Consider the following 24,287-nt stretch of genomic DNA (forward strand, 5'->3'; position numbering starts at 1 on the left):
AAAGGGACTTACAGTGTTGTGCAAAAGTCTTGATCCTTATTTATTTACATTTTACTTACAAAAGTCAGACCTTCTTGAATTTTTCAATAGTTTTATGGAATAGTTCTCCAGGATTGCTGAAGGACTGTTTTGGCTCTTATACTTGGCAGGTTTTTGGCTCTCATGTTCAGTCCAGTCCCTTAGCAGTTTTAGAGGAATGTTTTTTGTTTGTTAAGCCACACTGTGACCTATGAATCATTCAAGCAGGTACTTAAGGCATGAACCAGTGAGAACTAGGTGCAGATGATGACACATGAAGATGCCAGTGTTTAGTATATTGGTGGTGCAGAATAAGAGTTACTGAGTGGTTGGAACAGACGAGAGGGGGAATGAGGTTGCTGCTAAGATTGTTACATAAACCACCGATTTGTTTAATAGTATCTTTAGGTTGTTTGAAGTCTCTCACAGTTAAACATATGTTCTCATTTCTTTCATTTAATCTATAAATTTGAAGAAAAGGGTACGGCACAGTACTGCGGATGGTTGGTACACTACAGTAACTTCAATCCTATGAGGTCTGATTAAGGGAAACAATCTAATTGGTTTGTTTAAGCCATGTCATTTTATTTCAAAAAAAAAAAAAAGTTATTATGTTGTTTTGAGAAGCTATTCCACTGGAATGATCCATGGCAATAACTGAAAGCTGCAGCCGTTTGCAATCACACCAGAGGAAGATGGATTGGCTGCTGGAGTTGAGTGGAACTTCCTGCCACAGCAGGAAATTGTCTTATTGTTTGGAAGAAAAATTCGCTGACCCTGGGGGGGTCCATTAAAGGCCCACAAAAGGCTTTTACAGAGGTTAGAGGAAGAATTTCTTTGCCTCAGGCAGGTAACTCCTGCCAGCAACTGTTCTGAGTCTCCACACCAACATACACTGTAGTAGCTATTATTTGTCAGTGTCAGTGTTTCTGAGATTACAGTGACATTGTTGATATCCAGTACACTCACCGGCCACTTTGTTAGGAACGCCTGCTTTGCTTGTCACTGCGGAGAAACACATAATATCATACAGATGATATTATCACAATTATAATGAATCAGACCGAGGAGGAAAATGTGATCTCAGCCACTTCGACCAGAACATCATGGTGGTGGTTAGTGCCAGACAAGCCGAGAATGACTGATCTTCTGTGATTTTCACACACAATGGTGTGTCACCGTAGTCAATAGTTTACAGAGAATAGTGCAATATACATCCAGTATTCTGGTTTAAAAGAGGTCAGGGGAGAATGTACAGCCTGGTTCGAGTTGAGAGGATGGTGACAACAACTCCAATAATTAATAAATTCATATCAAGTTCCAGGTCTAATCAGGCAAAAAGGTGATCATGAGGCTGCAATGAGCAAATGCTGATGGAAACATGACATTTAAAGATTTGAAGGAAATGGAATACTTTTCAATTGTCTGTTTTGTGAACAAAATAGTTTGAATTTATGATGCATGGATTGATTAACAGTGACCAGAATCCAATCATTTTCAGCTTGATTGTTCCCAGATGATCTCAAATACATCTGATTCTGTGCCAGAAAACTAACCCTACAGTACATGCATGGGCTCATGGGAGGTGCAACAGGAAACGATCGCTCTATCATTCAATAATTGCAAATTTGAATCTCGGTTGATGCTCAAGCCATCAGTAGCAGGAGTTTAGGAAGCAGATTGGGTGTGCTCTCTCACACACCAGTCATAGCAACACTACAATGTCATGACCATCTGTGAGCTCACGCAGATAGCACTTAGCTCTGAGTGTTTGATGCCGCCCCCTAACTGTGCGTTAGCAGTACTGTAGTTTGAAAAAATGCGGCACCACGTGTTCTGAAGGAGCGAATAATAGCCCCCTCTCTCCCTGGTTCTTAACTAACGCAGGTTTGTACAAAAATGATTTGTTCAGTATCATGGAGCACTTTTTAGTTGCTATTTTATAGTCAAGATTTTGACACAGATTCTAAACACACAGTTGAATTTTTCATTAGAGAAAAGTTACAGAGATGTCCATGTTGTTACTGTAACTATAGTTCTTAGAAAGAAAGAAAGTTTTAATACTGAGGGGATTATTTTTTTTTTAAGTTTTTGGCTCAAATAAATGAACTTTCTTATTAAAGTAAGAGTTGCCATGCAAACTTTTGTAGCAACACAATTACACAATCAATCAGTCAGTCAATCAACTAACCAAAAAAAAAAAAAGTTATAACAAAATAGAATTTAAATGAATACTAAAATTCACATTTCTGAATGTGCAACCTTGTCAAATAACCGATCCGTCAATTTCACTCAGTCTGCCACCACAGTCCACAACAAAACTGACGCTCGAGCCATACATACTAGAAATGCTGATATCTACAGTAGATTCCAACAGCAAATGACAGCATGACCTAACTTGCTTATTAGTACTAACTTGTAACTTGAATGAAACAATTTTAATAAAAAAAGAAAAAAAAAGAAATGAAATTAACAAAATGTTTTGGTATTTGAGGAATAAAGTCCTAATTTTGTTGATTTTCCTGTTAAAGTGAGCTCCATCGTGTTTTATTCCACTTAGACCACAGCAATGTGATGATTTCAAAACAATAAAGTCATTTATAAATTCTTTGCCTAACTCTGTCATACTGTTTGAGTCTATTTTGACTTATTTTGACATTTAAGAGCAATAAAACCCCATAAGTTATATTGTTCTTGCTTAGGATTTTATGACGTTTCCCAAAATGGCCCAGATTTTACAAAAATATAATTAAACGGTTGAATTATTTTCATTGTTTCATTGGATTATATATTTTTTATTTCATTGTCACTGGGAAAGTTGAGAAAGTTCAGAGGGGACCGTGACACCATCTTGACCAACTGCTAGTGTTTCCATGCCTTTCATGCCTGCCGAAATTCACTAAATTATTGGCATTTAAAAACTCCCCATCTAACCTGGATTAGCACATCCGGGTCAGGTAAATTACTACCATAAAAAAAAAAAGAAAATGTTAATTAGTTTTTTTTCATAAGCTTGTTTAGATATCTGACTAACATGATGACCAGGCAAATGTATACTAGTTACTGTCGCAGATTAGACTACATGCAGATTTTAGCAACTGATTTAACTGATTTTTTTTTTCCTGGAATTTATTCAAAATTTGTTTTTTAAGCAGAAACTCAGAGCCAGAATTATAGCTGCGCACTTTTTTTATACGTTTACTTTTTATATTTGTAATATTTAAGTAATTTTTTTATCAAAAAAATTCTGTTGATGCATAAGTGCAGTAGATATCAGATACTTTAAGACCTTTAAGACCTCAAGTAATGTTTGGAAAGTTTCTACTAAAGTCATTTTCTGGTAAGCTACTGTACTTGTACTCAAGTATTGCTTTCAAGTACTTTATACAAGACTGCAAGTAAGCTTTCATTTTTCCAAACAAGTTCACACAATCAACATAGATCAGAGGTGCGTGTGTGTGTGTGTGTGTGTGTGTGTGTGTGTGTGTGTGTGTATAAATATGTTTGCACACACCTAGGGGCTATAAAACTGAGCCCCTAGAATTTGAACTTGGTCAGGAGCTCTTAAGGAGGAATCTCCCCATGGTTGGTACAGTGATGAGGAACAAGTCTTAGCGGCTCTTTGCTTTAATTGCAAAAGTAATACCACCCACCCCAGTACACCAGCCATGGCAGTGCAGCAATCTGAATCTGGCCAATGATCACTGATTAAATCGCATCAATTAAACAATTAACAATTAAATATAAATCATCCAATTATTCAATCAATTATTAACAGTTAAAAGTGTAATAATCTGATTACTTGTATAACTTTGTTACTTGTGGAAGCATATGGCAGTACTGTAATGTTAAAATGTTTACACGAAATTATTGTGTAAATGACATAATAATGTAATTATGTATTTATTCTTTTTAAAGATGTTCAGTATAGAATCCATCAAGTCAAAGCTAAGCTGAATAATTACACACTTATTATGTTTAATTAATTACTGAAATCACAACTCGTGATTATGATTAACCGAAGAATAATTGTTCAGCCCTAATGTGTGTGCAAGTGTGTGTGTGCGTGTGTGTGTGTGAGCGCAAATATTAAAATGAATATTAAATCATTTTACTCTCCTGATCATTATGAGTTGCACAAAACAGTTTTAATCCCAGCACAAACACACAACCAGAGTTGATCACCCAACATAAACCCCTGCCCAGATTAATCACGCTGTATAATGATGAGCCTGTTTTATTTAGCACGCATGACTCACCAGATTGTCTGCAACTGCTTTCATTTATGAAACTATATGCATTCTTTTTTTTCTTCATTCATATCAGTAGATCTGATTTTCCTCTTCATTAATACGACATCAGTCTTTTACTTGGCAGTTCGGTCGAGAACAAAGTCACTTTCTAATAATCTCTCTCTTTCTTGCTTTCTTTTTTTCTCAAGCTTTTATCGATATGTACCTATCACTTTCACACTACTGTACTGTACATCTCCTTTCCTTCACTATCTATCTATCTATCTATCTATCTATCTATCTATCTATCTATCTATCTATCTATCTATCTATCTATCTATCTAACATATTGTCCTTTCAAGTTAATTGATAAAAAAAAAGTAATCTAATTCAGCAGTGCATGATGGACATAAATATTATAAAAGCCTTATTATGCAGTGAGACATATTTAAGAAAACAAATTGTTAACAGTCACACATTTGTGTGTACACACATACCAGTATACAAACACTCACATCAGTGGGAGGAGTGTGTGGGTGGACAGTCAGTCGCTCACTCACAGTCCCTCAGGTTGGGACGTTTTTATTTATTTATTTATCTCTTAACTCTGTATTTTGATGCATTTTTTTTTCTTTTGCATGAAAAACTCTCACGGGTTTAGGACCAATGGTAACAGTGTAGTTCTTGTTTTTCAGAGATTTTTTTCCTCCAGGCTGTTTATCGCTTTTATTTTTACTAATAATTTTCCGACTGTTCTTTTTTCTGCCTCCTCTCTCTATATCCATCTGCGTCTCCCAACACACCACCTTCTTCACATTTTTTTTTGTACCTACATAAGGTCTCTTTAAATGTGTCTGTCTCTTCTGAGACATGCTCTCTTCCTGATTTTCTCACTAGTCTCACTCATTTGTAGGGTCCATGACGGACGGTCTTGAAGCTGTCACTTTTCCCAGAATATTGCAGAAATTAGACTAAATATAAAATCAACCCACAATCGGTCATAATCCTGACACTCAGTCATAATATTTAGTTGGATAAATACTGCAATGGTTGTAAATCTCTCTCACTCATTGTCTATACCCCTTTATTCTGTATACATGGTCATGTAGAGCCTGGACCCTATCCCAGACCTTGGTCCTAAGGGCATAGATGGGGTTCCAATCCATCCCCCCCTCATTCAGCCTATTCTGCATGTCTTTGAACAGTAGGAGGAAACCCACCAAGCATGGGAAGAACACGCCAACTCCATGCAACCAGACCTCTGGCGGGAATCGAACCCGGACCGTGCATGCACAGTATAAGGCTGTTCTAACCACTAAGCGACCGTGCTAACTGGTTGTAAAGCTTTCCAGAATAAATGCTGTTTTTTTATGGTACGTCTTCAGCTGTTCAAAAACAGAAACAGTTTAAACGTCAAGGCAGGGTACTTAAAGCTAACGGCCCAGCTGCCATTTTTCCTTTCTCGCCTCGAGCAGCTTTTATTCCATCTTGTCTTCAAGCTGTCTTGGTGATCAATGTTACAGCACTGAGACATTTATTGCTCTTACTAGTACTGGTTGAATGAGTCACTATGGGCCACACTGTTGTTCTATAAACCTCAAGGAAACTTTAAACACATCTGTAGTCCAGTCAAATCACTCGAGGAAGCTGAGTCAATTAAAAATCCTGACTGGCTGCGTTATTGTTCATGTTGATCAATATAATGAAGTGTGCACTTGAGTAAAAATCTGAATATGTACTGTAATTAAGGGCATATGAAAAACACCTGAAGGTTGTTTTGAAGAATGTAGCTGTGAGGAGTCAGCACAGTAGCGTAGTGGTTAGCACTGTCGCCTTGCACCTTCTGGGTCTTGGTTCGATTCCCAACTTGGGATCTGTGTGCGTGGAGTTTGCATGTTCTCCCTGTGCTTGGTGGATTTCCTCCTACAGTCCAAAGACATGTAGGTTAGCCAATGTATTCAGGCTTCTATGACGCTTCATACAGGATAAAATGGTATAGATGGTGATTAAATAAGTGTATCTAAGAGGAGTCACGTAAACTTAAATGTACTGTAGCCAAGGCAAGCAAAATAAACCACTGAAGTAGTGGACAGTCCTGTAAATCTCTTAAGTTTCTCTTCATGTCGCTACTTACTCCGTTTTACAATAGCCTCAGCTACTTAATGGTCTTGAGGTTGCGTCCCAAACAACGTAAAATGGAGAGCTAGTGTGCTATGTAGGCTAAAAGATAAAGCTAAAAGATCAGACACTGAGTTGACATGAGCAGTAGATCAGCAATGTGTTTGAAGTAAGGCAGACCACACTTCAATGAAGGTCTCCACAGAGCATCAGATTCTCCAGGGTGAGACTGACAGAGTGGCTTAAGGACATTTTGCTTTTATCAGGCTCTTCCCAAAGGACTATGAGGTGGCCTTGGCATTCAGAGATGGCTCCTTCTATGGTGAGCCCATGCTAAGTTCTGGCCCAGTTCCCATGCTTAGTTTCAGCTCAGCTCCCTTGCCAAGTTTGAGTATTCTAAACATCAACTGATTGCCCATGGGTTGTTCCGGGCCAGCACTCATGCCAACTTTCATTCCAGAGCCTGACCTAAGTCTGTCACAGCCCACATGCCAAGTTCAGTTCCACCTCTCCATGCCATGCTCCCATGCCAAATTTTATCACAGCTCACACAGCAAGCTCGCACCTAGCCCCCATGCCCAGTCCCAGTTCAGCTTTGGTCCAGCCAACAAGCCTCTGGATGAACTCTGCTCCATTCTATCTCAGCTTCAGCTTTGAAGAGACAGATGTGGGAAAGTAGAGTGGCTGCCACAGTGATCACATTCTTGGACCTTTGTTTTGTAGAGTTCTTAGTGTTTCAGTACACCGATGACTTCCTGTTTTAACTGGATTCACAAACTTTGCATTTGCCTTACATAAACAGGCATTGGTGGCTTAGTGGTACTGTAGGTTCCTTGCTTGCTATGTGGAAGGGCTAGGTTTGATTCCCAGTCAATTCCCAAACCCCATCCATTGGATGCAGTGCTGGTCCTAAATCTGGGTAAAATTAAAGGGTTGCATCCAAAAAAAAAAAAAAAACGAAAAACATCCAGCGTATAAAACGTGTCAACCCCATCATGGCGGCAGCCAACAGGACACCACCAACAAGTTGCCTTATGGAATCCTTTTAGCTTCATTGTTTTTTGCGTAGCATTAATTGTCCACATGATTGTCTTTATACTTTCACGTGGCGTGTCCATTATTAGACAGTGAGTCTCTGTTTTTATCTCTTTGTTTAATGCTAGCTAATGTCATAAGTTCATGTTCTATTTTTTTGTGTTTTGTTTAGTGCCTATAAATACTGCATGCATGCAAAGAAAACATTCCTGCCATTGCACTTGCATCCTTGCCTCCCCCATTTCGTCACACTTTGTGTTAGAGTGTGTATTCAAGCCTATATATGACCCACTTACTGATCTGCAGTCTGCAATTAGATTCGCCTCAGCTGAGAAGCAGGGGTTGTGTCCTGCTGTGTGCTCGTGCATGCTAGGGTGGGATCATTTGTGTGTGTGCGTATAAATGTGCATGTGTGCGTGCTTGCGTGTGGCTAAGATATTACAGCATCCCACTAGACAGGCAGAAATTGCCGAGGTAGCAAAACAGTGTTCTGCGGATGTCCTTTTGAAGGTGATATACACTGTGTGTGTGTGTGTGTGTGTGTGTGTGTGTGTGTGTGTGTGTGCGTGTAAGCGTGCGTGTGCGTGCGCACATTTCTATGGCTCGTTTGGTGTCCTTGAGGGTAGAGTAATAAGCTGATGAGAGACCGAGTGTTTCTGTAGGCGACGTGTAAGAGGTTGCCTGCATTATGTGCCGTATTTAAGAACTGTTTTAGATCATTTTGTCACTCAAAGCCCTGCTTTATTGTAAAGGTGACTATTACATGAGAGTGGCTCAAACCCCTCTCCACCCCGCACATCTTCCACTATACTCTTCCTTTTAGCACTCAGAGTGTAATCCTATCTCTTTTGTGCCAATGCGACACCGCATGAGAGGATATATTCACGGTTCCTCTTTTAAAGGCGCGACTTCAACCAAAAAACACAAGCGTTGGCTGATCGAGAGTGACAGGTTATGTCAATAACCAGCACGCAGTATTTTTCTGTTTGTATTATTCTAATTCTTACATTCCTGGTTCATAATTAGTGACATTTCCGGGTTTTCAGAGAGGTGTTCCGCTAATTCGAAAACTGGAAGAAGATGAAAAGACCCTACAGTTACATCTAAGGAGGTGTATAATTATCCTGTGCATGATCCTGACTTAATCAATCCTTTTCATGTTCAGGTCTGCGGTGTATCATAAGACCTGATCATGTGGGCTAAACTAGAATTTCTAGTAGGGTTATCGTCCTTAGTGTGCATATTTACACACTCTGGGATCCTTAGGAGGGGCGCTCATCACACTTTTGAACCATGTTAGGGCAACGGAGTAATTACGGACTTTAGAGCTCACAACGAGGTGCAAATCGATGACATTTGCAGAACGAATCATATGAAAAGCATATTTAAAGACTGATTGCAGACGATGCTCGACCTTGTCTTCCTCGAGGACTTGGCACACTCAGCTTTGTACACGGAGGAACGTGTTTGTAGAGACCGCAGTAAAATCATTGGAAAGAGTGATGAGTGGCTCATCAGTTGATTTGGTTTGTTCACCGCAATTTTAGTTAATCTCTGCCAAAAACTCCCCCCACCCCTCCCACTTTTTTTTTTTTTTTTTTTTGGCATAGCCAGAAAATTCTGAAATAGCATCCATGTGCACGCACACATACATGTCAGTGAGGAAATGAAGACTGGTCTAGTATTTAATATGAATAATAATTTATCTTACATATGTCTTTTGCAACAATACATTATATTTTGTAAGCTAATAAAATTGCCTCGGCATACAAGGCATTTGCCAAACGAAGCTTTATAGTTATTGTTTTTTTTTTGTTTTTTTTTTGCATTTTATGCAATTTTGTGCAATGGGTCCCAAGAATGTTATCAAGGATGGTAGCAGGAAAAAAAGGTGCCAAGAGGAATCATAAATTAAGATTAAGTTTAATGTATGTTTATTTCATATTTTACTTTACTAATATGTCTTTTCTAAATGTTTTGATTGTTTTTTATGTAAAATATAATCATAGTGTTGGAAATTTAAATTATTGGTAATATTTTTTGGGTGACTGGATCGGATTATCTAGATTTTCATTATTTCCTATGGGAAAATGCGTTTCACTATACAAAATTTCACTTTAAGAGCTCCCGAATTTGCCTCTAAAAACAGATTAAATTTGTATATGTATTTGTGGCAATGCACATAGACCTAGGCATGACATTCTACAGTTTTTGATGAATGTATGCATGTGAACAGAAAGGCTGCTTTTAGTCCTATCCTAATGTTTTAATTTACATTTCTCTTAATGCAATTTCTCCTAGTGCAGTAAAATCCTTTTATATTTCTGTTTTGCTATTTCTACTTTAAAAAAAAAAATTTTTTAGGTTGTATAAGCATTTCACTGCATATCATTCTGTGTATGGTTGTGTATGTGACAATTAAAGTTTAAATTAAATTTAATTCCATTTTTATTTTAGCCAGCAAATATTGTTTTGTTTATGTTGTTTGTGTACTGAAATGTTCCATAAAGCTCACATCGAAACCACTGAAAGTACTGTATTTTTACAACAACTGCATGTTATTAGTTGTAAGTTCTAGTTTCTTTTCATGGACATACTGTACATCAAAAGGTTGGACACAAGTTTGATCTATTTTTCTACATTCGAGAACAATACTGGAAATTTGATAAACTATGAAAAAATACTTATGGAATTATGAAATTAAGCAACAACAACAGTCAGTTGTTATTTTACTGTTCTTGAAAGAACAATGCAAAACCCATCAAGCACCATGATGAAACTGGCTCTCATGAAGACCATCCCAGGAAAGCAACGCCAAAACTTACCTCTGCTGGAGAAGAGAATATCATTTAGAGTTACCAGCTTTCCTTATAAGCTTTCCAAGCACTTACAAAACTCTATATGAATTTCAACAAGATTCTTTCTTCTAACTTGAAGGAAAAAAAAGTGGTGGAGGGTCAGGGTTAGTTTGGTGGTAAGGCATTGGACTATGGTTCAAAAGGTCCCAGGTTCAAACCACACCACCATTAATTTGCCTCTGTTTGTCCCTTGGACCAATATATCATATATATATATATAATAAGATAAAAATGTAAGTTGCTCTGGATAAGAGCATCTTCCAAATGCCTAGATGTAGATGTTCTGTGGAAGCCTCCACAGAGGTACTGCAGAAAGGTTTTATATTTACATCTAGTTTTGAGTATTTCCACGTTTTCTTACCTCAAACAACCAATCTTTGTTTGCCCAATAAATAACAGACAGATCATAGGTTTAGTTCCACTTTTTGGATATGAGAAGATGGCTCGTCTACTCCTACTCACACAAAAGAAGCTGGATTATCTTTTGAGTTCATCTGCTAATCAGTAATCAACACAGATCATCTAAAGAACATTAGAACTGTTTTCAAATGTCTATCCCTATGCGTATGTTTAGAGATGCAATGCGAGATATCGTTAGCAACATCATTAGCCTCACAGTGTGCCTAAATTCAACATAAACAGTAACTTTAAAATGGTAACAATTATACAGCAGCTTCAGGATCTGATTTGTCTCTTATTGTGGTATAATAGTAGTATAATGTGAAATGTTAAGGATGCAGACGTACAACTTTGATAGGCAGGTTTTCTTCACATTGCAGATTGGGGTGGGGGGTGTTATGGGGGTTAGAGGTCGTTGTTTTCACAATGTGGCCCCTCCTGGGTGGACGAGGGGCTTCAACAAAAATGTTTTCACTCAAACGTCAGTTCAGTATCCTTCGCCATGGAAATTTAAGTGAAAAAAATATAGAAATGTTAATATGAAAAAAGAGAAGAGGTTGTGTTTATAGTGTCTAAAATGACCAAAAAGTGATTTTTTTATAAATGTGCGACAAAACAAGGATTGTAAGATTGATCATACAGAACATTACATATGAACTGCATTGATTGATCATACAGTGCGAATGCGTAGTGTGAGTTAAAAACAAGCAAACAAACAAAATCACCCTAATTACCATATAGTACTTGATATAAGTAGTTGTAGTTACTATTCTAACTTCAGGGGGCCGTGGTCGTTCAGAGTGCTAGACTCAGCAACGTTATGTGGAAATAAAACGAAGTTAGCTGATGACCTGAATGTACTGATTAATCAGGGTATCACATCTATGGAGTTTTTCTTTCCTGATGGCAGAAGCATATTTCAAGACTTAAATGGTGAAAGAGTGGTTCCTGTGAGCATGAGGAATCATTTTCACACATGAATTGGCCACCTTATTGAGTGCCGGAATTTTATTGAGTGTGGGAGTTTTACTGAGTGTCGGCCAGACAGTGTACTGTATATATCAAATAAAATCTGCTTTGTAAAAGGCGGTGAGACTTTTTTCTGGATGGAACAAACATATGGCGGTGAGACTTTCTCTGGATGGAACAAACATGCTTCACTGTAACCAAAAGATAAATAAATAATCCATTATAACGAAATAAACAGCATGCGTATGACATTATGACAGCTGTGTCCTTGATTGATCATTGTAGCACGAAAAACATGATCAGATAATTATGACAATTTTTTTCTTTGCTTGAACATTTTTATTTCATTTAAGTTTTGAAGCCAATGATCCAAGTGTATGTAAAACATCTGTATACTGTAGTTTGGTGAAATACGGTATATTCAAGTGAGAGCAGAGGCTCTGCCTTCTATCTATAACGACCGAGAACACGTACAAGTGTTCGCACAACACAAACAAAGTCATAGCATTGAGATGTGAGATTTGACTACTGGTGGGTGCTCACAGCCTGGAGGTGACGTTTGACACAAAAACAGCACTCATGTCCCTCTGCATATGCTGCATTAAATGATTGTGTCTACTGCGTGCGATTCCTTCAGGCACCTGACCTGCTTTAGCTCTGCTTGACAGTATGTGTGCATACGTGCGAAGCTGTGTCTGTGTCCGTGAGCGTGTGTGTGTGTGTGTGTACATTATCCAGTAATGATTGTATAGCCTCTATAAAACTAAGTTGGATGGCTGTAGTAAATCTAAAAGATGGAGAAAGAGATTAGGTAGTAAAAAATGAGATTGAGGCAGACTCATCAATGTGTCTTCATTTGTCACCTCAAACACACATACACACATTTCGCAGCTCCTTTCTTAAACTAAAAACCCCTTAATTTACTTAAAAAATTTTTTTTACAGCCTACAGCTTTCCTCTCTGTGCCAAGAAGATTTGGCAAAAAGCAGAAACATCATTCAAACCCTGACATTTTAAACTTCTCCTGCGGCAAGTTTAGTTGTCTATTGTCTACTGAGTACATAATTTGCGCTATCCGTGTTGTTAGCGTGGCATGCAAAGTATCAATTTGAGCATGATGAATTAATTTTATGTTAATCATAAGCTTTAAAACGGTGGTTGCTCATTTCCGCAGGTAATTACCAGGAAAATAAATGAATAAGTTGTAGACATTGGATCTGGGTTGTTCTGTTGAAGCAGGGAAAGCCTTGAGTTGTTAAGCTAAGAGCAAGCTAGCGCAAGTCAAGTCAAGTAGGCTTTTATGGGCATTTCAACCATATACTGTACAGTTTAGTACACAGTGAAACGATAAATAAACAAAGCTACTAGCTATTTAAGAAACATAATTAGCTAAGTAGCTGAAAGAAGACAGATTTTTTAATTAACAGAAATACATAGTCCTATACAAAAGAGACAACGTAAAGTGCACCTGCAAATGTGAAAACATCAGCGACAAAGTGACAACACGACAACATGACACATTTCAATACTTCGTGATAATGGGGTAATGAGCTAACGACTGATCGGGCCACTCAGGTTCATTCAACCCATCCATCATAAAGTTCTATTTAAATTTATGTCCGAGTGGCGCAGTGGTAAAGCGCTCGCCCTATCATCCGGAGATCGCTGGTTCGATTCCCGGGGGGTGCTGTAACCTCTCGCAGTCGGAGGTCTAGAGAGAGCTGATTGGCTGAGCTCTCTCAGAGCCAGTCGCTGAGCTCTCTCAGAGCCAGTCTGTGAGCTCACCTAAGCAGAAGGAGCGGATAGCGCTGTCCTCCGAGTGTGCCCTCCTGACCCAGTGGTAGTAGAAACCTTTATGTGGGAGCGCCCCCTAGTGACGGGGAGGAATTGGACACAACTAAGTAAGGGGGAAAATCAGGAAAAAAAAAAAAACACCTAATGTGATGGTCAGGTGTCCACATACTTTTGGCCATGTAGTGTACTTTATATGAAAACTGGAGTAGAACATTTTCATGCTATAAAAACCTTCTGATGTCAATTTCCCCCTTAATTGTCATGAAAAAGGCCTTTATACCATATGACTAAATTGACACTGTAATGACATTTACTGTAGCATTAAGCACAACCTACAGTAAGTTGCAAATATCCAAAATAACTAGTTCATATATACTTAAATAAATACACAGCCTTATTTTAACACAAAAATAAATAAATAAAAACTTATCAGGTGAACATAACAATGATTATTAATTATATATCAGTAAACTTGTTAAAGTATCATGTTCGCCCAAAGCTCATCTCCACACATGGGGACCAAACGCTAGCCTGTCCGGTCCAATCCCATAGACCAAGCTAATATAGCACAAATTGCTGGGAAAAGTCCATGCTAGCCACAATACAAAGGCAGAACAGCCTGCTGTGTATGTGGCTCAGCGGGCAAAGAGACCAAAGTTGTTGAACTTCCAAGATCCTAATCCGATTAAGGACACATCACCAGGACAAACGGACGCACCAGACAAACGATTCTGATCCATTGAGGTCTGATCCCACCACATCACGATGCACAAGGCAAAGCTAGAACCTAGGTGGTTTTAATATTAAAGGATTAAAAGTTTAAATGTCTGATCAGTGTGTACTCTGTATGAATAGAATGTGACACATTAGAACAGAAGAATGTGCATTATACACCACAATGCTTTTAAAAGACCATGTTGATAAGGTTTATATCAATCTGCCTGTTGCGTTGTGTATTGCTCTATCATGCCGATAACAACTTTAAACTGCAATAACAACATCGTTTTATAAGGAGTGTATTGAAAGCGTTGTGTGAGAAATATGGGTAATTTGGGGGAGGAGTCACCAGTGACAGCACATTATGACAGTAAGAGGTAAACCTCGTCAGACAGTGAAAATTGTTCAGGATGGATAGAATGATTTGCAATTTCCTGATAACATATGCTGCTTTTTCTGGCTTATTACCTTTGAGAGAGAGAAAGAGAGAGAAAAGGCAGTCTGGTGAGGGAATGACTCAGACACGAGGAACTAGTTGTAGAAATGGATTATAAATGGACCAGCAGATTCTTTAATTATTATACATTCTTTAGTAAATAATAAGCCGTTATATTTGAAAACAATTGTTTTAGATGAGTATAACACTTCAGGATGTGGGCCTTCATGGCAATACCTTCAGGATGTTATTAAGTTAAGTTCAGCCTTTATTCATCACATATACAGTACATTACTGTGCAGTGAAGTTCTTTATTCTTTGCATATCCCAAGTTTTTTGTTAGCAGATGTCTGAGGTCAGTGCGCAGGTTCAGCCATTATACACCGCCCCAGAACACACAGGGTTTAGGGCCTTGCTCAAGGGCCCAACTGTGGCAACCTATAGCAGACCCGGGGCTTGAACCACAGACCTTCCGATCTCTTAACACATTGAGCCACCGCCCCATAAGCTCCTAAGTACCTAAGAATAGTTTCCTATATATTAAATATGTCTAATTTAGTATTGAAATATCTAAACACCATTTTTGTTTTGTTTAAGGCGGTGTAGTGGTTAGCACTGTCGCCTTGCACCTCCAGATTCCGGGTTTGATTCTCGGCCAGGGTCGATTCCCGCCTCTGTGTGCATGAAGTCTCCTAGTGGGTTTCCTCTGGGTACTCTGGTTTCATCCCACAGTCCAAAAACATGCATATTAGGCTAATTGGTGTTCCCAGATTGTCCATAGTGTGAGTGTGTGTGTGTGTGTGTGTGTGTATGTGTGTGTGCCCTGCGATGGTTTGGCACCCTGCCCAGGGTGTGCCACGCCTTATGCCCTAAGTCTCCTGGGATAGACTCCAGGCTCCCCGCGACCCTGAATACAGGATAAAGCAGTACAGACGATGAGTGAGTGAGAGTGAGTAATCTATAAATAGATGAGCAAGTCACATCTGGCTAATTGCAGTAGTTGAAGCACGCTATAAGCTCCATCTGTAGCTCCACTGGGTTTTATTAGATACACCTGCAGTTCAGGTGCAGTTCAGTCCAAAGAGCCAAGCATGAAGAATGATTCTCTTTCTTTGTCTTTTCTCACTATTAGGCTCCAGCAGTCGTTTGTCTTCTAGCGCATTGCTCTTGCTCCTTATCACTTATCACCTCCGTTTTCCCTCATCTCTGGCCGTTTATCTAATATGGCGCCTTGCCATTACTCTTTGTCTGCGCGCTGCTAAAAATATGCATCCTATAGTGAATTGATCCTTAACCTAGCCAGGGCTCTATAGCGTCTACAGTATGAGAAGTTGCTCACTTGGTCACAGTGAGTAAATTAGTTCAGGGTTTAATCAATACTGCTCATAGTTGCCTAACTTGGACAGGTTTGGAAATTGCCAAGACATGCAGCAAATACAATGCAATAAACACTAGGTCTAAACCAAATCTATGTTTCTTGTTGGAAGACCTGAATGATATTCTCTAGATGTTCTGACCACAGCTTATAAAGGTTCACTTCTCTTTGGGACATTTGAGAGCTCTCAGAGATGTGTCATTCGATACAGATGTGCACAAATGGGCTTTGCAGCAGCATGAACTGACATTTTATTTGATTCATTTCAGTTTTAAGTGCAGTCCAGAAAAGCTGTCCCTGGTCTGCTTAAAAATCACAGTATGTGGTTTCAGGTTCACCTCAAGTCAGCCTGGGTGTGGATTGCACCATCTATGTAAGGTATCTATACTCCTGGGACTGGACGTCGTGTCACGTTACATCGTGCTTCAGAAGCAGCTCATTTGTGCAAAGCATATGTGGTTACAAAATGTTTCTCTAGGTCACTGATGTAATGGGTTCTATGTTATGTGTCAATATACTGTACTGTACTGTATGTATAACACTATGGAATTGCATATGACTGGAAATTGGATACTGCAGTCAGCTCAGTTTGTGGTTGTGGTGCACATATTTGCATGAAGAGCATGGCTTAGGATGCACTTCTCGTGACAATTGCAACAATTGATCTGGAGTGAGAAAGACATGCTTGAAGGTAGCGGTGCATGAGGACCTGCCTGATACTATAAGCCTGAGTGGCTGAGTGATTAAGGCTTTGGACTACAAACAAGTCCTTGAGCAAGATGCTCATGTTTGGATGTCAAATGTCTGCCAAATGGTTTGCACAGTCTTACAAGGAGCAAAGAATCACAAAGAGAATTGACAGATTGATAAAATAATCTACACAGCAGAAATTATTTCTTAAATGATAATTGTATTGCACATGTGTGATGATGAAACAAAGCTCAGAATCAATCCCGGAAAGCCTCGGAATCAAATTCCGATCAAATATTTAGGGTAATTGTAAAAATGCAAGGACGACAATTATATTACTGTATTTAGGCACGGCACTATTACATTTATAACCGTTGTATATATGATACTCCTGTATATACTGTGCATAACTAAAATACTTGTTAAATTTGGAATTAGAGCATACTGTATGCTCATCACACATAATTTCAAGCAAACATAAATGAGAGCAATAAAAGGAAATCATTGACAAACAATGTATAAAAATGTGAACCTTTGATGTTATGAAATGAAAACCTTTAACAAACAAGTCCAGAATTGATCCCGGAGGTCATCTGACTCAAATAACCGAGTCGACTTACAGTAAAAATGCCGATAGTCATATGATTAGCAAGGACCACAACTACATTACTTAGAGGCAGCTATGATATAATATCCAGAAGGCCGAGACGCTACAGTATATGATTAGTGGTGGAAAAATATGAGAGTAATTCTCTACTAGGCACACATTTGGCATGTTTACACTTTACTTTATTGTTGTATTATTAGATTTTAATACTTGTTCTTGTGTGTAATTACATCTTACATTTTTTTATTCAGGTCCCTTTTCTTATATTTTTCAAAGGTTTAGTATTCAGTCATTTTAGTTTCCATCCAATAAAGATCATCAGTGTGAAGAATAGAATAGAATAGTCCCCTAATGTCATTTACACTGTGACCTTCTCATGCTGCAGAATGTAAAAGTGAATGCTGTAGCTATCTGTATGGATATGAATATGGATAATTCACCAGACTGCAGTGTGGAGAATGAGCACACCTGGCCCTGCATCAATAATGTCTTCACTATGTGAAGACTTAATTAAAATGAAGTGTCTCTTTCGCCTCCACAGACGGCATGAATTGCATCTAATCTAAAAAAAAAAAAAAAAACATTTTGAGGTTATTTTCATTAATTTGCTAACATTCACATATTTATTTAACTAAGCCGGCTTTTTTTTGCTTCTTTGTTACACTAAGTAATAAAGTCTATGCAGCAAGTCAACCTCTAGTTAATGACATAAATAGTGCAAGAATTGAGATTAAAATATGTTTTGGGGCAAAATAAACCTTTAAAGCTTGTAAATACAGTGGGGCCTTGGATTGCGAGCATAATTCTTTTCGGAAGCGGGATCGTATATCAAACACTCGTAAATCAAAGTGAATTTCCCCATAAGAAATAATGAAAACTCAAATTATTTGTTTCACAGCCCAAAAAAGAAATGCATAAAAATAATTAACACAAAATATAAAGTGAAAATAAAACAAATTAACCTGCACTTTACCTTTGAGAAAAGTAAAAATAAATCCCGACGGATAAGTGTTTCCGTTAGTGTTTGTGCGCGCATGTGTGTGTGTTTGTGTGCGCATGCACACATGTAACTGTGTTTGTGCATACACGCGCTGTGGGTGTTCTTTCCTCTCCCTCTTCTCTTCTTACACAGTAACCCTTCCTCTTCTCTTAATTGAGTTTCTCTCTCTCTTACACACACACACACACACATTAACGAGAGACTGTTTTATTGAGAAACTTAACAAAGAACATCGCTAATGACACACGAGTGAGCGCACACTAACGGAATCACTGCTGTAAAGAATCGCGACAGAGCAGTGTTTCCATTAAGTGTGTGTGTTTGTGTGTGTGTGTGTGTGTGTGTGTGTGTGTGTTTGTGTGAAGGCGAGAGGAGGAGGGCTGGGTGTGTGAGTGTGAAGGCGATAGGAGGGGGGAAAGGAGCACCCTGTCCAATGACGTGCGTGTGCATGCAGGCTGACAGAGAGAGAGAAAGAAAGAGAGAAATTTAACCTCTCTAATAAGACTTGCTTCTTGAAATGACGGCTTTCACGCACACACACACAAAATATGTTTTACACACACACACACACATGGTCACAGTGTTATAGTAAACAGTACACACGTGCACGAATGTTGATTGTACCAGTGGGAGACGCGCACTAAAACCGAGCAGGGGAGATGATTATCCACAATTCTGCAGCGTGCAAAAGAGAAAAAACGTTGGCTCTGTTGTGATCACGTGACACTCGGCATCAAAACAAGAAGCGCATGCGTGACACATGATACTCTGTATTAGTAAACCAAGACTTGCTCATTTTCAAAAGTCAAAATTTATTTTTAAAAAACCCATTACTTGCAATCCGAGGTTCCACTGTAATTAGTTACTTGTTTCTTTTTCTTTTCTTTTAATTTCATCGAAGTACTTTTTTGTGATATCCTGGTCATTCAGTACATTGAGGTAATCAGCTGACTTTATTTTTTTGCCACACAACGTTGCTGAACCTACACCCACCCAACTGAAGCAATCCCGGATCATAACGCTGTCTCCAGAGGCTTGTACAGTGCATCACGGGTGCATCGCTTCATGCGCTTCCCTTCCCTTATGCACACTCATCTCTATAGAATAGGGTCAATCTGAACTCCTCAGACCGCACGACCTTTTTCTATTTCTCCAAAGTCCAATCTTTGTGCTCCCTAGCAAATATCATCCTTTTTTAATGATTTGTCTCCAGAGATTTAGTCCAAATCCTGTGGGCTCTTGTCACATTGTGTGTGTGTGTGTGTGTGTGTGTGTGTGTGGATACTGTATGTTCTTAATTTTACTATAAAACATAACTTTGATTTCTACTTCGGGTTTTTTATGATGCAACCTCACCAAGCATTTAAATGATCTCCTTTCATAAGCTCTCTTAAGCAAAGGAAATATGTCCCTATACATGAACTGTCAGTATATTAAATGATTTAGTGTTCTGATCTAATGGTAAATTGCAAAGATTTTATAACGTTAATATTCCTTGTTGCTACACTAACTGATACTAACTAATAATTAACATAAAAAAGATATTCATATTCAAAAATATATTCACAATATACAGAATAATATACAGTGAAACCTCGGATTGCGAGTAACACAGTTTGCAAGTGTTCTGCAAGACGAGCAAAGATTTTAAAAACATTTTGACTTTAAAAATTAGCAAGTCTTGGTTTAAGAGTACCGAGTGTTTTAACGCCGAACGTCACATGATCACAACTGAGCCAACGGTTTTACTCTCTCTTGTGCTGCGGGATTGTGGGTAATCGTCTCCCCTGCTGGGTCTTAGTGCGCGTCTCTTACTGGTATAGCCAACATCCGTGCGCGTGTGTACTGTTTACTATACTGTAACACTGTGAGCATGTGTGTGCGCGTAAAACATATTTTATTTTGTGTTTCTAAGCATGTGTGTACAGTGCGCGTGTACTGTTTATTATAACACACATGTGCGCGCGTATAAAGCAAAAGAAAGTCTCATTAGAGGGTAAAGATCCATTTTTTCTCTTACTCTTTGTAGTTAGTCGTTATGTGCGTGCGCACACGTAATTTGACACTGTGCTCCTTCACACACACACTCACACACACACACACACAAACACACACACACACTCTCTCTCTCTCTCTCTCGCCTTTACAGCCCCCCTACCTTCCTCCTCTCGGCTTCCCACACACATACAGACGCACACTCTCTGCTCTACACAGAAACACTGCTCTGTCGCAATTTTTTTCAAAGGTAAAGTGCAGGTTAATTTGTTTGTTTGTTGTTTTACTTTACAGCAGTGATTTCATTATTTTACGCTCACGCGAGTCTCATTAGCGGTGTTCCTTGCAAATTTTTCTGATAAAACAGTCTTTCTGTTAATTTGTGTGTGTGCACGCACATTACACACAGACACACAGCGCCTGCACGCATTAACGATAACACTTATCTGTCAGGATTTATTTTTACTTTTTTAAAAGGAAAAGTGCGGGATAATTTGTTTTATTTTAACTTTATTTATTTATTTTTTTGGGCTGTGAAATGAATAATTTCTTATAGAAAAAAAAAAATTGGTTTACAAGTGTTTTGAAATAAGAGCCCACTTCCGAAACGAATTATGCTCGTAATCCAAGGTTCCACTGTATATATATATATTTCTTTTTTATTATTTTTTTTTTACAACATGCTTATATGTTAATGTAGTTTGAACAAAATTAATTAATCAATTAATCAGAGCCACTGAGAAAGTGTGTATAATTCTTAAACATCCATAAAGTTTTAATAAAGTATAAATATAATAGTTTTTGTCTTCATTGCAATCTATACAGTATATATCCATACAGGGTCCATGCATATATTGCAATATATTATTAAATATACGCACTAGTTTTCTATATATGGAAATGTATTATTTGATATATTACATTATATTTTACAATATATTGCCATCTATTCTTTTCCATAAGGGCTGCATTGTAGTTTGAATAACGTCTTTTACAGTTCTTAACACAATTCTAGTCATTTTAAATTTCCTTAGTTGTTTTTTTCGCTTGATGCAGGCCAACAATTTGACCCTTCTAAAATGGCAACTGACAAGGCAGTAAATAATTGATATTTAATTATAGAAGTAAGTATTGTGAAGTTCTTTAACCAGAATATACATTTCTTTTCTGGGAACATTTCTGTAAGCTTTATTAAGTAACCGAGCATGCTCTAGTTTTGTTCTCAAGACAGAATTAAAATAACCTCCCGGCTTGGAGGTATTCACTGTCGCTGACGACTTTAACTCGAGAGTTGAAGTGACGGGTGAGGAGTAGTTCAGCACATAGCTCTGGGGCAGACTGATTTCGGCTCAGCCCTGTCTGCCAGCAGCAGTGGCGTTGCTCAGTAATTTAACGAGCCATTTTCCGCCCAAATCCGAAGGACGAGTTAAGCACCTCCCAGGTGAGTGTGTGCTGAGGTGCATGTTCCCAACCTCAAATTAGTCAAACTTCACTTGCGGCAGGAGGGCACTGCGACAGAGCTGCGGGAGGGTTGACACGCTGTGCCTAGAATACACACACATACACAAACGCGCACACACACAACCCCTGCTGAAGGTTTATCTACTTAGCAGACATGCTGCCTTGCGTAGTTTCCACTTAGTTGCTGTGTGATGGCTAAGTGTTTTGTTTTGGATTAGACAATGTTTAAACGCGGAGCAGTACAGCATGTCTCGAATGCGTAATGAGAATAGGAGTTGAGCTTTTGACATATTCAGATAGGACTAATCATTTTTTTTTTTTTTAAAGCAGGCTTCTTAATAAGTCTTAGGCAGAAGAAAAAGACACTGTGAGCTGAAAGGCAGAGAACAAAACCTTGTCAAATGAAATCATTCCTTTTTTTTTTTCTGTGACCTTTTCCAACAGACATGTGGCTATTTTTAGCATTACAGAATTGCTGTTTATATTGAATAAGACGTAATCATTTTCTCAGTGCAAATGACCTTTAATTTTTCAATCTTTCACGTGGGCCTGGAGCCTATCAGGAGACTTTGGGGACAGTGTGGGGTACACCCTGGACAGGGTGCAAATCCACCTGGAGGTGCGACGACACAGTGCAAACAACTATGCCACCATGCCCCCCTAAATAGATAGATAAGTGGTGTTCAAGTCAAACCAGGTGAAATTTTTAGTGAATGAACGCAAAAAAACCTGAAGGCATTCCGGCCAAGCTGGCCAGAATGGAATGCCTGATCCGTAAAAAAATCAACTGATAACTTGCCGCCAACTTGCGAAAGAGACGCATCTGTCTGTGGGAACTGTACACACAATCATTCATGAACACCACTTGCACATTACACGATCTTGGCTAGAAAGTATTGGCACATCCCCCCATACAGTCCTGACCTCGCTCCAAGCCATGCCACATGTCTTTTTTAATGCTGTTAAAGGAGTTCTTGGGAGGCCGGAATTTCAGATGTGAAGCAGGCAATCCGATCATGGCTCCAGCGTTCTGAGAAAACTTTATATACCTTGATATATCAAGCACTAGTGTAGCAGAGGAATATAGACAAATTAAAGGTAGTTTCTACTCTCATAACTCACTTATCATCATGAGACTTGGGGACAATGTGGGGTACATCTTGGACAGGGTGCCAATCCATTGCAGGACACACACACATATACTACAGGCAATTTAAAAGCGCCAAATAACCTTTGGACTATAGGTGGAAACCAGAGTACCTGGAAACCAACCAAGCACGAGGAGAACATGCAAACTCCACTCACACACACCCCAGACGGGAATCTGGACCCTCTGTCCCGGAGGTGCGCTTTACCACTTAATCCTGGTGTGACATACCACTTAATCCTGTATACAGGGTCGCGAGAAGCCTGGAGCCAATCCCAGGAAACTTAGGGCATGAGGCAGGGTATACGCTGGACAGGGTGCCAATTCATGGTTGGGCACACACATACACACACTCATTCACACCCTGCGGTCAATTTGGGAACGCCAATTAGTCTAATCTGCATGTTTTTGAACTGTGGGAGGAACCCGGAGTACCTGGAGGAAACCCTCTCATAACTGGATTCTATTATTCTGTTATTGACTTTAAATACAGATTATGATGTTTTACAACCTTAGAAGACAACCTAGCAGAAGAACATGTAATGTGGTCCCTCAGGGGAAAAAGAGTTTGATACCCGGAGCTGTAGGGAATCTTTACTCTTCTCAATTATTCACACCCAGACATTTAGCCTCCAGGGCCACTTCTCCTTCCCTCCTCATCGGTCTCCCCTTCCCCTGTCTGTTTCTTTCTCTCAATCATTACAGCTGGGTGTAGGACTGAAGGTCACAACTGAGGCATTTGGAATAGCCATGCTCCTCTCTCTTATTGCTCATCCACAATCTTGCTATCGGTGAACAGAATGGAATCCTCTCCATCTGAAGGGATTATTTAATACATTGTTAGTATTGGTGCGGTGCCTTTGTACGTATTGTCTAGAGAATGAGCCGTTGTGTTGCTGTATATAAGAGTTAACAAGGACGCCCAAAAGGTACTTTAGATTAGAGATGGTCGTTCATGAATGATTTGTTCTTTTTTAGCGAGTCTTTAACGTGACTCAGAAGAACGAGTACTCTCGGAAAGTGATGCATTAATTTTCTACTGGGTAGAAAACCTCCATAGGTTATGTACAGGAAACAGAAATGAGTAGTTACTATTGAGTCTTTGGTCCGAATCGTCCGTTCTTTTGTCCCGTGACTCCCATAGACGCTATGCAGTGCGGTACACGGGAAACAGAATTGAGTGATTCTTCTCGATGAGTCTTTTAGCCTGAGTCGGTCGCTCTTTTGTCATGTGACTCCCATAGACGCTATGCAGTGCAATCAAAAAAATGACTGACTCAGACCAGAAGATATGAGAGGTGAGCTGCTCATTCTGTTTATCATAATATGTTAGCTGCATTGTAATATTTTAATTACTAGAACTATAGCCAAAATTTGTGTATGAAGATGTGTTGGGGGTCTGTGTATTAAAAATGCAACATTTTATTTTATTTCTA

General features: G+C 39.0%; 1 protein-coding gene across 2 annotated transcripts in view; it reads left to right on the forward strand.

The window, feature by feature from the left end:
- LOC128513138 (potassium/sodium hyperpolarization-activated cyclic nucleotide-gated channel 2-like) overlaps window positions 1–24,287 on the forward strand; it is a 68,274-nt gene that overhangs the window by 33,998 nt on the left and 9,989 nt on the right. The window lies entirely within an intron of this gene.

This window comes from Clarias gariepinus, chromosome 25, assembly GCF_024256425.1.
Source record: "Clarias gariepinus isolate MV-2021 ecotype Netherlands chromosome 25, CGAR_prim_01v2, whole genome shotgun sequence".
Taxonomy (NCBI): domain Eukaryota; kingdom Metazoa; phylum Chordata; class Actinopteri; order Siluriformes; family Clariidae; genus Clarias; species Clarias gariepinus.